Source organism: Episyrphus balteatus, chromosome 2 (assembly GCF_945859705.1).
Source record: "Episyrphus balteatus chromosome 2, idEpiBalt1.1, whole genome shotgun sequence".
Classification (NCBI taxonomy): Eukaryota; Metazoa; Arthropoda; class Insecta; order Diptera; family Syrphidae; genus Episyrphus; species Episyrphus balteatus.
The window spans coordinates 23507636-23524178 of record NC_079135.1 but is presented as its reverse complement, the minus strand read 5'-3'; the positions used below and the strand labels follow the sequence as shown (position 1 = coordinate 23524178).

General features: G+C 34.6%; 1 protein-coding gene across 1 annotated transcript in view; it reads right to left on the bottom strand.

Annotated features, from left to right (window-relative positions):
* The window catches only part of LOC129908431 (uncharacterized), a 45330-nt gene that overhangs the window by 24731 nt on the left and 4056 nt on the right, over positions 1-16543 (bottom strand). The window lies entirely within an intron of this gene.

The following is a 16543-nucleotide window of genomic DNA, read 5'->3' as shown; positions in this document are numbered from 1 at the left end:
TATGTCCGCATGTTCCAATCCGCTTTCCATATGTAATATTGTGCAATGCATTACTCTTGGATTGGAAGCACTTGAATCTGTTGCATTCTTTTTCTGGTCAGAGTGGAGCAGAGCTCAGAGAGTATAAGCTATACAAAATGTTGTTGAGAGTGCACAAGGGAAGTAGTAAAACCGGACATTTTCCCCTTAAATTTTTAATTGTGGGGGATTTCTCAGAGAATTAAACACACACTCATAAAAGTTTTATGGAACACAAAGAGAGAGAGAGAGAGTACTCGTTTTTTTAGTATCAACTGGTGGTTCGTTTCATTTCATGGCATTTTATTCCCCAAAAATATTTTTATTATGTTTGTCTGTGCCAGTGTTGTTGTGTGGTGAGAAAAGTAATTAGATTTTATGGATGCTTTGGCTTTTTAATTTTGGTACTTTTTCTTTTCTTCCGAAACATCATTTGTTTTATCTTAAATGGCGCCCAACAGACGGATTTTATGTGTTTGATGTTTTGTTACAGTATTGTTGTGGAAATTTTAGACTTGATTTTCATTGAATATACACACAAACTAGAAAGGTTTTTAATAATAAAAGAGTTAAAGATTTATCAAAATCACAATGTTTTGAAATGGCGCCCAATTGAAAGGTTCATAATTTTGGTATTTTCATTTAAAGTCATTTTTAGACTAAAAAAACTAGATTTTAATTTTACTATACTACCTAGAGAAGAATTTTCGGTACTAAGAAAAAATAGTTTTCAATTGGCTCCCAACGAAGGCTTTTTATATTTTTATTGAAAAAGTCATAGAAAATTTTAAGTTTAAGATTTTGTCTCACACGCAACATTAAATCAAAACTTTATAAATGAGAAATCTTCGATAGAAATAATACAAAATAATAATTGAAATGATTTGGATTTTATTCTTCTCAACATACAACCCAATTGAATTTGAGTTCATCATGAATTTTCAGAAATAGTTAAATACTATAACTTTCTAAATGGCGCCCAACAAACGTATTTAACATTTTTGGAATTAAGTTGACAATTTGACATTTTAACATTTTTATTTGAAATATTCAAATATACCTACATATAAAATAAGTAAGAAGAATCTTTCAAAATCAGAGAAGTTTAAGTAGAAAATTAAGAAAATACTTTTTAAGTTCGAGTATTAATGTGAGATTTTTCTAAATGGTTTTTATTGAAATCCTGAGAGAGTTTTTAGCAAAAACAGAATGTTCGATTTAAGAAATCAAAAATCATCTTAATTGGTGTCCAACAGGGAGTTTAAATTTTTGCAAATTTTGTTTAAAGTCGTGATTAGACTTCAAGATAAAAGATTCGGTTTTGCTTTGAATACAACACAAAGGATTAAAATTTCTGAGAAATGAAGGCTAATTTGATAAAATAATCCTTAAATGGCACCCAACGCAGTGATTTTATATTTTCTCAAATTTTTGTGCATATATCATGGAAAATTTTGAGTTAAGATTTTGTCTTATACGCAACATAAATATATTTCTAAAAAAACAATGAATCTTTGATAAAAATACAAAAAAAAAAAAAATTGAAAAATGGCGCCCAACAAACTGATTTTATACTCTTTTTACTTGCGATATAGGTACTATATGTATATCAAGTTATGCATTCGTACAAAAAAAAAAGTTGAGATAACATTTTTCCATGACATTACGATGGTAGACAATGCCAAAAAAGTGGGTCCCGGAAGTCCGTCTGTCTGTCTGTCTGTCTGTCTGTCTGTCTGTCTGTATAAGGAGCTACAGCCTAAACGCATTTACCGATTAATTTCAAACTTGGTATGTAGCGTTATTTGGCGACTCTCCAGAGGGGTTTTTGGAAATAATTTTTTTGGACCAAAAATAACGGTACTTGTCATATACCGATTTTAGTAAAAGTGAAATATCTCGAAAACGGCTCCAACGATTTTGTTCAAAAAATTCAAATGTAAGTTTTAAGCTAAGGTCTATCTTTCAATGAAAAAAAATTTTTTTTTGAAAATCATTATTAACGGTACCTGCCATAGAAACGTTTTTTTTTTCAAATCCGATTATCTCCGAAATTGCTTATTCGATTTCAACGAAACTTTTTGTGAAGAAGCATTTTTATAATATAAATATAAACCAAAAAAATAATTTTTGGATTTTTTAAAAAAATTTGAAAATTTTTTTTTGAAAAATCCAATTTTCGAAAACGGGACATTGAATTTTTTTGAAATTTTGTTTTTAGATGTTGATTAGTGATTTCTACAAAATGGCATACCAATTTTATTTTAAAACTTTTTTCCAAAAAATTAGTTTTTTTTAAAAACGGCTCTAACGATTTTGAAAATTTTTTTTCTAAAAATGCATGTTAATATATCAATCAAAACTGCATACTTGTTTTGGAGGGCAATTTAATTTTATTTTATTTTATTTTTTTTTTTAAAACGAATTTTATTTTTTTTCCAAATTTCTATATAAAAAGTCTTAAAAATTTAAGCAACTTTAACTCTAAGAGCAAGTTCGTGCGACCCAGTCGTGCATTTTATTTTATTCTCTTTTGGATGTTATTGTAAGATCATATGATTTGGATTTTATTCTGTTAAACATAGGTACAACCGAAATGAATTTAAGTTCATCAATAATTTTCGGAAATAAATAAACTATATTTCTAAATGGCGCCCAATAAAGTGATTTTTGTATTTTTGAAATTTTGTATGTCATTGTGCCATTTTTCAATTTTTTTTTTAAATATGTATTCAAACATACATGTTAGAAGAATCTTTGAAAATCAATGAAGTTTCAGTAAAAAAATAAAAAATACTTCTTAAATGGCGCCCAACAAATCAAAAATATTATTTTTTAATTTAAGATTTTTAATTCTAAGATTTTAAGACTCTGATATCATTTTTGCGATGCGAATTTTCAACCAGAAAAGTGTTTGGCGGTACAAAAAAATTCTTCCTAAATGGCGCCCAACAGCGATTCTAATGTTTGGCAATTGAGAGTCAATGACATTTAAATATTTTTCTCTTGAGGTTGTGAATCATAATCATATATGGTTTGAAAAATAATATAGGTCATTCGAATTCATGAGAATCAACAAGAACGAACATTTTGTTTAAAATTTCTGCTTAATTGAACGATGAATTCGAACAACAAGTCTGCCATTTCCACTCTTATTATCAACGAGTCTGTAATATCAAGTTGAAATAATATTGTTTTATGATGTAGCTTGAGGTCCCGAAGTTCGAAGACAAAATTACATTATCCACTTCACCTAGCTCCTTTATTGCCTAAGGGGCAATGTATTTTAAAAATTTCCATAGAAATATTAAATGCCTCTCACCTAGGTCAGTTATATTATTTACTTTCTTCATAATCCATCATAACACAATCAAAGACTTCTTTGTTTCAGCCATTTAGCATTAATTAAAAAAAAACCTTTTTTTTAGCTACGACTTTTCTATGAAAGATGGACAAGTATTTTCTATTTGGAGAATCACACTCCATTCCGGCTGGCGTCTCGCCATCACACCTTTAGCCGTCTATCGTTCCCAGTCGCCATCGATTTAGTCTTTGCTTCCAGAATAATAAAAAGAAAGAATCCGAAAAAAAAACAAATATTAAATCTGAAATCCATGGAAAAAATTAAAAACCTGTTTGATTGCAAATCCAATTCTAAATCCAAAAGCATTGTCACACTGACTGGTCTGGTGGTAGTTGGCCATGGCCCTGCTGCACTCTCCAACTGATGCACATGCATGCACGATGGTGCAACAGAGCTCACCTTTAGTCATGTTAACCCAGGTGATGGTATGTGGATTTTCTCTGTGTGTCGCATCGCGTCGCGTCGCCCAGGTGGAATTCACGACTTGAGGTGAGGATTTTTTTTTATTTTATTTTTTTTTTAAACCTGGAAGAAATAAGTGTTCTTGTTCTTCTTTAATACTTTTCTCTCTTTCTAACCTTGAAGATTAAAATGGTATTGCATTTTGTTGATTTTATTTCTTGGTAAACGGTTTGTGTGCAACACTCTTTTTCTTATAAGCGATACCTACTGACGAGAAAGTCCACAGTCCACTATGCCGGTCATGTGAACTTGGTTATTGAAGATTATGTTGGCTTATAATGGTTTATATGAAGGAAAATTCTATACCAAGGGACAGAAGAAGTAGCACTTCTGGACCATGAATGTGTGAATTATAATTTCAGTTGTGAATATCGTTTTAAATTGTTTGTGTATGTTTTGTTCACCTGAACTACTTCTGCTTTAGGTGTTTTCTTTAAGAAAATATTGCTAGGAAACAGGTCAGTTAGGACTTAAGTGGGGTTAAAACACGTTTAAACTGATGGAAGATATTGTTTATAGATTAAAAATGTGGAAAAAATGAAAAATTGTGTTAAGTTTCAGATATATAAATCTCTGTAGGTATAAATGTGATATATTTATGAATTAAGGAAGAAATAGAAAAAGCACTGAAAAAAGTGGAGCGTTATAGATTTTGGTTGCTGTAATTTTCACTTCTTCATGAATTCCACAACCAATTTCCATAGAAACAACAGAAATTCGTCATTCAATGAAGCAAAAGTTTTCAATTTTCAAATAATTGATGAAAAAATTAAAAAAAAAATTCAATTACCTATGTACAATAAAAATGGCGCCCAACAAACTGATTTTATGCATTTGTAATCTTTTTTTAGATTTTATTGTAAGATCTAATGATTTGAAATTTATTCTTGTACACATAGAGTCTAATTGAACTTGAGTACATCATGATTTTGCAAAAAAATTAAAAATATATAACATTTTTAAATGGTGCCCAAAAAACGGATTTTTACTTTTTTTTGGAATTAAGTTTAAATGTCATTGTGACCTTTTCCCTCAAACAAACATGTAGAAGAATCTTTAAAAAATTCCGTAAAAATTAAAAAAAAAAAAATAATATCTAAATGGCACCCAAGAAATAAAAAACATTGAGTTTTTATATTTTTCCCAAATAGTCATTGTAAGATTTTAAGATTGTTTGGATTTAGAATTGTTTGTTCTTGTTGATTCTCATGAATTTGAATGACCAAACTTGAGTAAATATAATTATTCACAGAGGCAAATAAAAAGTTTGCATTTAAAAAAAAAACATTTATTGTAACTAAAAATATTTTGCATTAAAACAAAAATTTATTGCAAATAAAAAATAATTGCATAGAAAAAAATTTTTTTATTCTACCTAAATAAAAATATTTTGTATTGAAAAAGAATGTATTGCAAATAAAAATTTTTTTCCACTTTTTCTACAACCAATTTCCTTAGGAAACAACAGGAATTCGTCATTCAATGAAGCAAATGTATTTAATTTTCAAACAAATGTTCGTTTTTGTTGATTCTCATGAATTTGAATGACCAAACATGAGTAATTATAATTATTCACAGAGGCAAATAAAAAGTTTGCATTTAAAAAAGCATTTATTGTAACTAAAAATATTTTGCATTAAAACAAAAATTTATTTCAAATAAAAATAATTGCATAGAAAAAAATTTTTTTATTCTACCTAAATAAAAATATTTTGTATGAAAAAAGAATGTATTGCAAATAAAATTTTTTCCACTTTTTCGACAACCAATTTCCTTAGGAAACAACAGGAATTCGTCATTCAATGAAGCAAATGTATTTAATTTTCAAACAAATGTTCGTTCTTGTTGATTCTCATGAATTTGAATGACCAAACATGAGTAAATATAATTATTCACAGAGGCAACTAAAAAATTTGCATTAAAAAAAAAACATTTATTGCAACTTAAAATATTTTGCATTAAAAAGAATGTATTGCAAATAAAAAATTTTCTGCATTGAAAAAAAAAAAAAAAACAATGCAGAATGTGTGCATTAAATATTTTTTTTAATAAGTAGGTACTTACTCATCGAATTTATTATCTATAATTTTAACTTTTTGATATTATCCTTAATATTATAGGTAAAAAAGTTAATGTCTGGTCAAATAGCCAAAATTGTAAGAAATTAAAGAAAAAAAAAATATTTAATGCACACATTTTGCATTGAATATTTTTTTTTAATGCAGAAATAAAATATGTACATATTTTAATTTGCAATAATATATTTTTTTTCAATGCAAATATTTTTCAGTTGGAATAAATTTTTTTTTCAATGCAAATATTTTTCAGTTACAACAAACATTTTTCATTTATTGCAAATTCTTTTACGTGCATTAAATAGGTACTTTTTTTTAAATTTCAAATGCTTTTTTTTTATTAAATTGATACTTTTGCAATTCTGGTCTTGGAATAATATTTTGAATTGAAGGTTCTTAAAAAATTTAGGTCTTTCTTAAAAGATTAAGATCTTTCCAATTCTTCTCTCAAAGCAAAATAGAATACAATATTTTAGAAATAAATGAATGAGTGTTTGACAAATAAATGTTATTAAAAGCAAGTTTTTTGATGTTCAAATTCTTCCGCCAATTGTCGAGAAAACTTAGAAAACTAGTATTTGCGAAGTGCACTTATAAAGTTACATTTTTATTTATTGAAGTACTTAAAAATAAAAACATAAGAAGGGTTATAACTTTGTTTAGGCTTTTCACATCAAGTTATCTTTGGTCGCATTTGATCCAGTATCTAAAATACCCTTAGACTATATGGTTTTTTGCTAGATTGAATTAAAATTTCGCGTCCATACCGATCATAAAAATTATGAAAAAATTTGTTTAACCGTCTTGAAAATGACTAATCCAGTTTTATATAAACCGCAGTTTCAATCTAAAATTAACATCCCCTTTAAATTGAAAAAAAAGAGGTTGTCTGTAAAGCCGGTTTACGGACGATGATTTTACGTGATAACGTCGTCAGAAAACAGGTTGTGTGCTTTTGTTTAAGGGGTTATATCTAGTTGTAAGTGCAAAAAAAAACCTTCTTTTTTGTGGATTTTTTGTGAAGAGGCATTTAATTATATAAACCTCAAGAATACATATCCATATAGCAAATTTAATGTATTAAAAGAATTCGCTGAGTATTTAAAAAAATATTGGGTTCCGTTATTTTTGTAGTAGATCTCCTAGACGACCTCCAAAAAAAAGGTGTCTGGCGTTGAGCAAGATATCTCCGAAACGGCTGGAGTAATCGGCTTGAAATTTGTACACAATTTCTTTAGATACTTTTGTCAGGTAATGAACGAAGGAAAAAGGTTTTTGACAATATTTTGATTTTTTAAGCCACTTAAAAGTGTAAATTTTCGTGAAAAAAAACGATTTTATTCTTTGGGAAGCCGCCATTTTGTCAAAAATCAAAATTTTGACTATTCCTTCGTTCATTACCTGAAAAAAAGTATCTAAGAAAATTGTCTAAAAATTTCAAGCCGACTACTCCAGCCGTTTCGGAGATATCTTGCTCACCGCCAGACACCTTTTTTTTGGAGGTCGTCTAGGAGATCTACTACAAAAATAACGGAACCCAATATTTTTTTAAATACTCAGCGAATTCTTTTAATACATTAAATTTGCTATATGGATATGTATTCTTTAGGTTTATATAATTAAATGCCTCTTCACAAAAAATCCACAAAAATGAAGGTTTTTTTTGCACTTACAACTAGATATAACCCCTTAAAATGAGTCAATTGAAGCGTTTACTTTTTTCAAACAATCATAATTTACAAGAAAAAGCTAAAAAAAAAAAATACTTTTTTTATTTTCTCATTATATTAATTTTTTTATTTAAAAAGCTTATGCAATTTAAAAAAAATTATGCAATTTAAAAGCCAAGTATTTCTTCTTAAGAATAAAACCATTTTTAAATTTTTACAATGCGCAAAAAGTATAAAAATAATTTATTGAAAACAATCATTTTCATCAAAAAAAAAACATGAATTTTTATCTTCTCACGTCATTAATTCCATTTTTTTCCCTAACAACCAACAAAAAATTTTATCTGAAAGCTTATTGTCTCAAAATATATATATCGATCAGGTCTATGAGACATCTACAAAAAGAGCTAGAATTTTTTGAACTCGATCAAATTTCATTAAAAAAGCAAAAAAAAAACATTTATTTTTATGTTCTCACGCTTTGAAATCAATTTTTTTGTTTGACAACCTAAAAAAAAAATTTATAAGATGTGAAAGCTTATTATTTCACCTTTCATATGACGTATCAATCTCATTTCAAAGATGCCTACAACAGAAGTAAGAATTTTTTAAAGTCAACCATGTCGAATTTGCAGACCGAGATTACGGTACTTCCCACACTGGTGGCTGTTCGGGAGGCAACAGATTTATACTGGTGTTTTGAGGTTTTTCGCAAGTTTCTTGATTTAACATTGTGTTGCTTGTAGTTAGTCTATCGTTATGTGTGATATACCAAATGAAAGGTAATTGTATCAGAATGCTCATAAATGTTTAATCAAATTTCTATCTGCTCTTGGTCAAAAATTATAACCTGTTGAATTCTAAAATTTTATTTTACCATTATCTCAAAATTGTGTTTACGAATGAATCTTCGCACACATTTAGTCGTAGTCATGGTCTATCATTACTCCATATACTTTATTCCTATATCTATTAAAGAAAAAAAGATAAAAATAAAAAACCATGAAAATCGCTTAAAAACGGTCAAAAAACGTGGTTTTTAAAAACTTGTTTCTTCTATTATTCAGTCAAAACTCACTAAACGATTCCAAGTTTTTGCACATGTATGTATAAGGCCAAAACCTATAAGTTTGAGATTTTTTGAACGCTCCAAAAAGAGCTAAAAAACAAAAATTACCCAAAAATACCCCTAAAAAACAAGGTGTTTTTCAAAAATTCATATTTCGAAACGCAGAGTGTAGGAAAAAAAATCCGTATTAGACGCCTAATTTTTTTCCCTCATCTTTCATCTGGCATATTTAGAATGGTCAAAAAAAATTTCCTTTACCCAAAATCATCATTTTGTCATAGCCCCATCACGTGTACAACGTTCAAACAAAACGTTATAGCTTAGTTTAAAAAATTTTAAGAACTGTTTCTTAAATGCAGTTATTCTTAAAATAATCTCATCTATCTATAGCAAAAAAAATCAATTTTCTACTACTTCGCGTTTAGATTTTAGCCCAAATTTCATCTTTCCGTTTTACCCCTGTTTACCCTATTAAATGACGGAATTTTTAAAAATACTTCATTTGGATTTAGCTTTAGGTTATTATCTTTCAAATAGGCTATAGACGATTTTTGTATCTCTAATAGTTAATTTTTAATTGAAATTTTTTGCCGCACTGCGAAAGTGCGAGAGTGTAACGTTAGAAAATGGCGTTAGAAAAATGCTCCTATAATCCAAATGAACAATTTACAACTGATAATTCAAATCCCTATATTGCCTCCTTTGCTTCCATATTCAAATAACCTAGATAAGTACCAACTTGAGTATGTTCTTGAAAATCTCAAAAATACAGCTAGGATCTGTCTAACAGTTAACATAGGTACATTGTGTCCAACGACACCATCACCACCGCTAACCAATATGAAGCCCTCTCTCCATTTCGTCCCACCCACTTGACTTAAATCCCGCTGCCAGAACACTATTCATTCTCTCTTATCTTCCCTAGCCAACTTAAGGTCTCACCCACACCTGATGGCGAGGCTTAAGCGAGCTCATAACTTCATTAAAACTACACGGGCATTAAAATTATTCCACCAGCATCAATTGTGTGCTACACTCTCTACCATCACCACCACCATACTCTCTTCAACCGCAATCTAGCGGTTACGGTTATTCCTTATCCCAACAGTTCCATACCACTGGATAATGCCTCCTTGTCAACCCCTCTATACCCCCATTCACCAACAAACTTTATGGATGCTCGCAAACGTAAGTATAAGAAGATGTAACTCTATTCGAGTTGCGCTGCGCTCTGACTGTGATGAAACATTTCCATGGTAATAAAAATGTAAATCCGCTTAGGAACGCTTGTAAAAAGCTACTAACACCCAAACTCTCATCCCTTGTCCCCTTTTTCAAATCTTTATACCTACAAGTCAGATGGAGTGAACATTTCCCAGCTTCTTTAGCGAAAATTATTGCGCGAATAAAGGTAACAAGAGAATCAAGGCGGGCATATTGCAAAAAATACACACTAAAAAAAAAAACCATTAGTGGGTGGCTGGAATAGTGTGTTTTTTGTCCGGGATATTCCTTGTTTTATATCCCCCTGACACCCCTCATCATCAAAAAAAGAAATAGGAAGCGGGTACATAATTTAGAGAAAACTTTTTCTACTTCGTTTTTTTTTTTTTTTTTGGATTTTAATGAAAATGTTCTCGTTGGCATGGCATCTAGAAAAGAAAACTATGCGAAGCAGACTCTTTTCTCGTTGCACATTTTATACATAACGTCGCGTCGTCGTTGCGTCGTCTTCGTAACGAAGGAATGAAGGTGGGATAATGGCTTATAAGTTGTAACTACCCACGACTACGTCTCGCAGCATAATCTTTCGTTACAATAATAATTGTAGAATTGTATAAAATGCAACAAGTTCAAGACGTAGAGCACCTTCGTTGATTGTGGCAGGTCAGGAATTATGAAATTAATGTGATAATCAGTGGGAAAATGGGTTTTGTACCAGAAATTTTATGAGAAATTAACTTTTTTTTAACGGACGATTTGACGGGTCGAGGGTGGAAGATAATGAAACTAGAGTGTTGAAGAAGTTGAAGGTGTTTAAGGAGACACGACCTATTAAAGAATAAAGATGATTACTTGAAGGCAGGTTTCAAGTTCAATTAAAGCTATAAAACTTTTGTGGACTAATATATCACCGGTACAAGAAAAATAAAGTTGTCAGTACTTTTCACCATCAGGAGCTTATTTCAGAGGTACTTACCTCAACTATATCAGCGACCTTTAAATTCAGTTCTTGAGCCCGATATTGTATTTCGGGATATATTTTGTATGGGCTAAGTAGGAAAAATGTTGTATAAAGTGCGTCGGGAAGCACAATAGGCGGCACCTCTTAATTTTGATGTAGCTGATGTAACTGATGTAGTTTGCTGAATCCGAAGACGTAGCCAGTTTTGCTTCATTAGGCATAAACTTGGATTAAATTGCGAAAAACACTGAAAGTCTCTGAGAATCGCGAAATATTTTTAGAATTTTTCGCATTTTATTTGGACGCGTTTCGGATGCGTTTTCAGCGCGTTTTGGACGCGTTTTGAACGTATTTTGAACGCGTTTTGGACGCGTTTTGGATGCGTTTTCGACACGTTTTTGATGCTTTTTGGACGCGTTTCGGACGCTTTTCGGACTCGTTTTGGACGCGTTTTGGATGCGTTTTAGACGGGTTTTGAATGCGTTTCGGACGCGTTTTGGATGCGTTTTCGACGCGTTTTGGATGCGTTTTGGACGCGTTTTGGACGCGTTTTAGACGCGTTTTGGACGCGTTTTAGACGCGTTTAGGACGCGTTTTGGACGCGTTTTTGACGCGTTTTAGATGCGTTTTGGACGCGTTTTAGACGCGTTTTGAATGCGTTTCGGACGCGTTTTGGATGCGTTATGGACGCGTTTTAGACGCGTTTTGGACGCGTTTTAGACGCGTTTTGGATGCGTTTTGGACGCGTTTTAGACTCGTTTTCGACGTGTTTTAGACGCGTTTCGGACGCGTTTTGGACGCGTTATGGACGCGTTTTAGACGCGTTTTGGACGCGTTTTAGACGCGTTTCGGACGCGTTTTGGACGCGTTTTGGACGCGTTTTGGACGCGTTTTGGACGCGTTTTGGACTCGTTTTGGACGCGTTATGGACGCGTTTTAGACGCGTTTTGGACGCGTTTTAGACGCGTTTCGGACGCGTTTTAGACGCGTTTCGGACGCGTTTTGGACGCGTTTCGGACGCGTTTTGGACGCGTTCTGGATGCGTTTTGGACGCGTTTTAGACGCGTTTTGGACGCGTTTTGGACGCGTTTTAGATGCGTTTTGGACGCGTTTTGGACGCGTTTTAGACGCGTTTTGAATGCGTTTCGGACGCGTTTTGGATGCGTTATGGACGCGTTTTAGACGCGTTTTGGACGCGGTTTGGACGCGTTTTGGATGCGTTTTGGACGCGTTTTAGACTCGTTTTCGACGTGTTTTAGACGCGTTTCGGACGCGTTTTGGACGCGTTATGGACGCGTTTTAGACGCGTTTTGGACGCGTTTTAGACGCGTTTCGGACGCGTTTTGGACGCGTTTTGGACGCGTTTTGGACGCGTTTTGGACGCGTTTTGGACTCGTTTTGGACGCGTTATGGACGCGTTTTAGACGCGTTTTGGACGCGTTTTAGACGCGTTTCGGACGCGTTTTAGACGCGTTTCGGACGCGTTTTGGACGCGTTTCGGACGCGTTTTGGACGCGTTCTGGATGCGTTTTGGACGCGTTTTAGACGCGTTTTGGACGCGTTTTGGACGCGTTTTGGACGCGTTTTGGACGCGTTTCGGACGCGTTTCGGACGCGTTTTAGACGCGTTTTGGACGCGTTTTGGATGCGTTTTGGACGCGTTTTAGACGCGTTTTGGACGCGTTTTAGACGCGTTTTGGACGCGTTTTAGACGCGTTTTGGACGCGTTTTAGACGCGTTTCGGACGCGTTTTGGACGCGCTTTGGACGCGTTTTGGATGCGTTTTCGACGCGTTTTGGATGCGTTTTGGACGCGTTTTGGGCGCGTTTCGGACGCGTCTAAAACGCTCCTAAAATGCGTCCAAAACGCGTCTAAAACGCGTTCAAAACGTGTCTAAAACGCGTCGAAAACGCGTCTAAAACGCGTCCAAAACGCATCCAAAACGCGTCCAAAACGCGTCCAAAACGAGTCCGAAAAGCGTCCGAAAAGCGTTCGAAACGCGTCCAAAACGCATCCAAAACGCGTCGAAAACGCATCCAAAACGCGTCCAAAGCGCATCCAAAACGCGTCCAAAGCGCTTCCAAAACGCGTCCGAAACGCGTCTAAAACGCGTCCAAAACGCGTCTAAAACGCGTCCAAAACGCGTCCAAAACGCGTCCGAAACGCGTCCAAAACGCGTCTTAAACGCGTCCAAAACGCGTCCAAAACGCGTCCGAAACGCGTCCAAAACGCGTCCAAAACGCGTCCAAAACGCTTCTAAAACGCGTCCGAAACGCGTCCAAAACGCGTCTAAAACGCGTCCAAAACGCGTCTAAAACGCGTCTAAAACGCGTCGAAAACGCGTCTAAAACGCGTCCAAAACGCATCCAAAACGCGTCCAAAACTCGTCTATAACGCGTCCGAAACGCGTCCAAAACGCGTCCAAAACGCGTCCAAAACGCGTCCAAAACGCGTCCAAAACGCATCCAAAACGCGTCCAAAACGCGTCTAAAACGCGTCCGAAACGCGTCCAAAACGCGTCCAAAACGCGTCCAAAACGCGTCCGAAACGCGTCTAAAACGCGTCCAAAATGCGTCCGAAACGCGTCTAAAACGCTCCTAAAACGCGTCCAAAACGCATCCAAAACGCGTCCAAAACGAGTCCGAAAAGCGTCCGAAACGCGTCCAAAACGCGTCCAAAACGCGTCCAAAACGCATCCAAAACGCGTCGAAAACGCATCCAAAACGCGTCCAAAGCGCGTCCAAAACGCGTCTAAAACGCGTCCAAAACGCGTCTAAAACGCGTCCAAAACGCGTCTAAAACGCGTCCAAAACGTGTCTAAAACGCGTCGAAAACGCGTCTAAAACGCTTCCAAAACGCATCCAAAACGCGTCCAAAACGCGTCCAAAACGAGTCCGACGCGTTTTAGACGCGTTTTCGACGCGTTTTGGATGCGTTTCGGACGCGTTTCGGACGCTTTTCGGACTCGTTTTGGACGCGTTTTGGATGCGTTTTGGACGCGTTTTGGATGCGTTTTGGACGCGTTTTAGACGCGTTTCGGACGCGTTTTGGACGCGTTATGGACGCGTTTTAGACGCGTTTTCGATGCGTTTCGGACGCGTTTTGGACGCGTTTTGGACGCGTTTTGGACTCGTTTTGGACGCGTTTTGGACGCGTTTCGGACGCTTTTCGGACTCGTTTTGGACGCGTTTTGGATGCGTTTTGGACGCGTTTTGGATGCGTTTTGGACGCGTTTTGAATGCGTTTCGGACGCATTTTGGATGCGTTTTCGACGCGTTTTGGATGCGTTTTGGACGCGTTTTGGACGCGTTTTAGACGCGTTTTGGACGCGTTTTAGACGCGTTTTGGACGCGTTTAAGACGCGTTTCGGACGCGTTTTGGACGCGTTTTTGACACGTTTTCGGACGCGTTTTGGACGTTTTTTGGGTGCGTTTTTGACGCGTTTTGGAAGTGTTTTGGGAATCACCCATCATGCTTGATCTTTATCTCGAGTTCGATTTTTTTTTTCGAATCCTACAAACAATCTTGCTCAAAAAAATACTCCTCACAAAAACTCCTACTCCTGCAACACATTGGCTCTTCTGATAAAACAGTGGTGTTTTCATTAGTTTTGTATGGGAGTTTTATGCGAAATTCTGAATCAAGAATACCGAACACCAAAAATCCAGAATCCTGAAATCTCAAATCGGAAAAACCCAAAATCTTGAAAAGCCAAAATCCCGAAATAAGACACAAAATTTAAAAAGTATTCAAAATTGTCTGCTAACTGAAAATTTTTTGAACGCCTTTATTTTTCCGCGGACAAAATCGTGTTTTCGAGATTCTGGATTTTGGATAGTGAGCTTTCAAGATTTCGGATTTTCAGAATTTTGGGATTTCGGGATTTTTACCCAAACTAGTTTTCTACACTTGATGCATGAAAATGTTTTTTTTTTTTTTTTTTTTTTTGAGGCGATGTATGTCTACACCCTACAGCTAGTATTTGAGTAGGTACTATAAAACGTTTGAAAAAAAACTTTACCTTCCATCTGACTGAATGAAAAAATTAATACACTTACACTTAATCTTTTTCTCATGCACCAATTTTGCAATTAATTCCAAAACATACAATGTCTTGAAAACATTTTCCCACTTCCTCAATTTCATTCAAAAAAAAAAAAAAACAAACATGCAGTTCACTCTAAGTTAACTGAACTGCATAAAACATTACAACTCTGTTTTTAAAACGGGCCATCTAATAACACCTTTTCTTGATCTACAAGAGCCGCAACATGTTGATGATGGAAATAAAAAAAAAAAAAAAAAACAAAGACAAAACGACCAAAAAACCTTGCCTAGAATACGTGGAAAGCGTTTATTAATTCAAATTGGCCATGCAACAATGTTGATAGTTTAATTAATTAAATTTCAAAACGCTAGTCGTCGTTGTCGTCATCATCATCATCAGCTTCAACAGTTTCGCCTTCGAACATGGTGTCTGCTGAGGCTGGCTGCTGCTTCATCATTGCCGAAGACGATTCTTCCAGTGAGAACATCAATGAAACTACCTGCAGATTTGAGAAGCTATGTCTACAAGTCCCTCTTTCTACTCCCATCGCTCGCTGGTCTTACCGTTTCAATGACGACATCAAAATGAAGCTATAAATTTTCTTTCTATGCAAACTCAAGTCGGGACGGAGGGAAATTGCTTATATGGGAGTCTTGAGAAAGTCTCGATTTCAAAGTTCTTATGCATATATTGCATCTTGTATATGGAATTGGAGGGATGTGGATATAAAGGTGCAATGGCAAGTTCCTTTTGACGATAAATAACCACATCTCCCAGGAGAAATAGTTAAACAAAACTCACATAAATACGAAGCAGGTGCAGCAGCAGCCTCGTTTAAACGTCTTCATCAGGGAATCTCATCTCCGGTTTGGTGCTGTGGGATGCTTGGTTGCACCCGATTGATCCTCTTCCTCTAATCATATCTCTAGAAAGGAATGGTAAGATGGTTGCTTACATTGCATGAACAACATTGATATGCAAATTGCCATTTGGAGAATTATTCTAAAGCGGAAGTGGTGTTGGAGGCGGGCGAATAATGGTCAGGGATATGATTTTTAGTTGAAGAAGACGACGACGCGACATTACGTATAAGTCACAATCGTAGAATGGGAACTGATTGACGATGACAGGAATTGGATATTTTGGACTTTTGCAGGAAGAGAGAGAGAGAAAATAATTGGCAATATTCCAATTGCAATAATGAAACTTTAATTAAAACAGATAATAATCTTGCAAGAGGATTTATGGTTCATAAACGATATTAGCAGCTATTTGAATGTTTTTGGATGATGGCCAACAAAATCTACCCACCAAAGATTGTGATAGACTTTTGAGATATTTATAATATATGGTGTTGGCAGGCGAAATTAAATTCTTCCTGATTGCTGTCTCTTTCTTAAAGTGCATTTAAATGGAAATTTTCACATTTAAATGATGTGAAAGTTTCAATATGATATTTAAGAAGAAATTCTTTAGTTGGGGGAAGTTGAAATTAATTTTGATCATTATCTTGGTTTAATGGGAATTGTTGAAAAAGTTATAGAACATTGGGTATCCACTTTAATGTCTAACTCAACATTCTTTGTACAAATTTATTTCTACGATCCATTGAAACCGTGATATTTCACAAAAACTATAATCCAAGATGGTGAC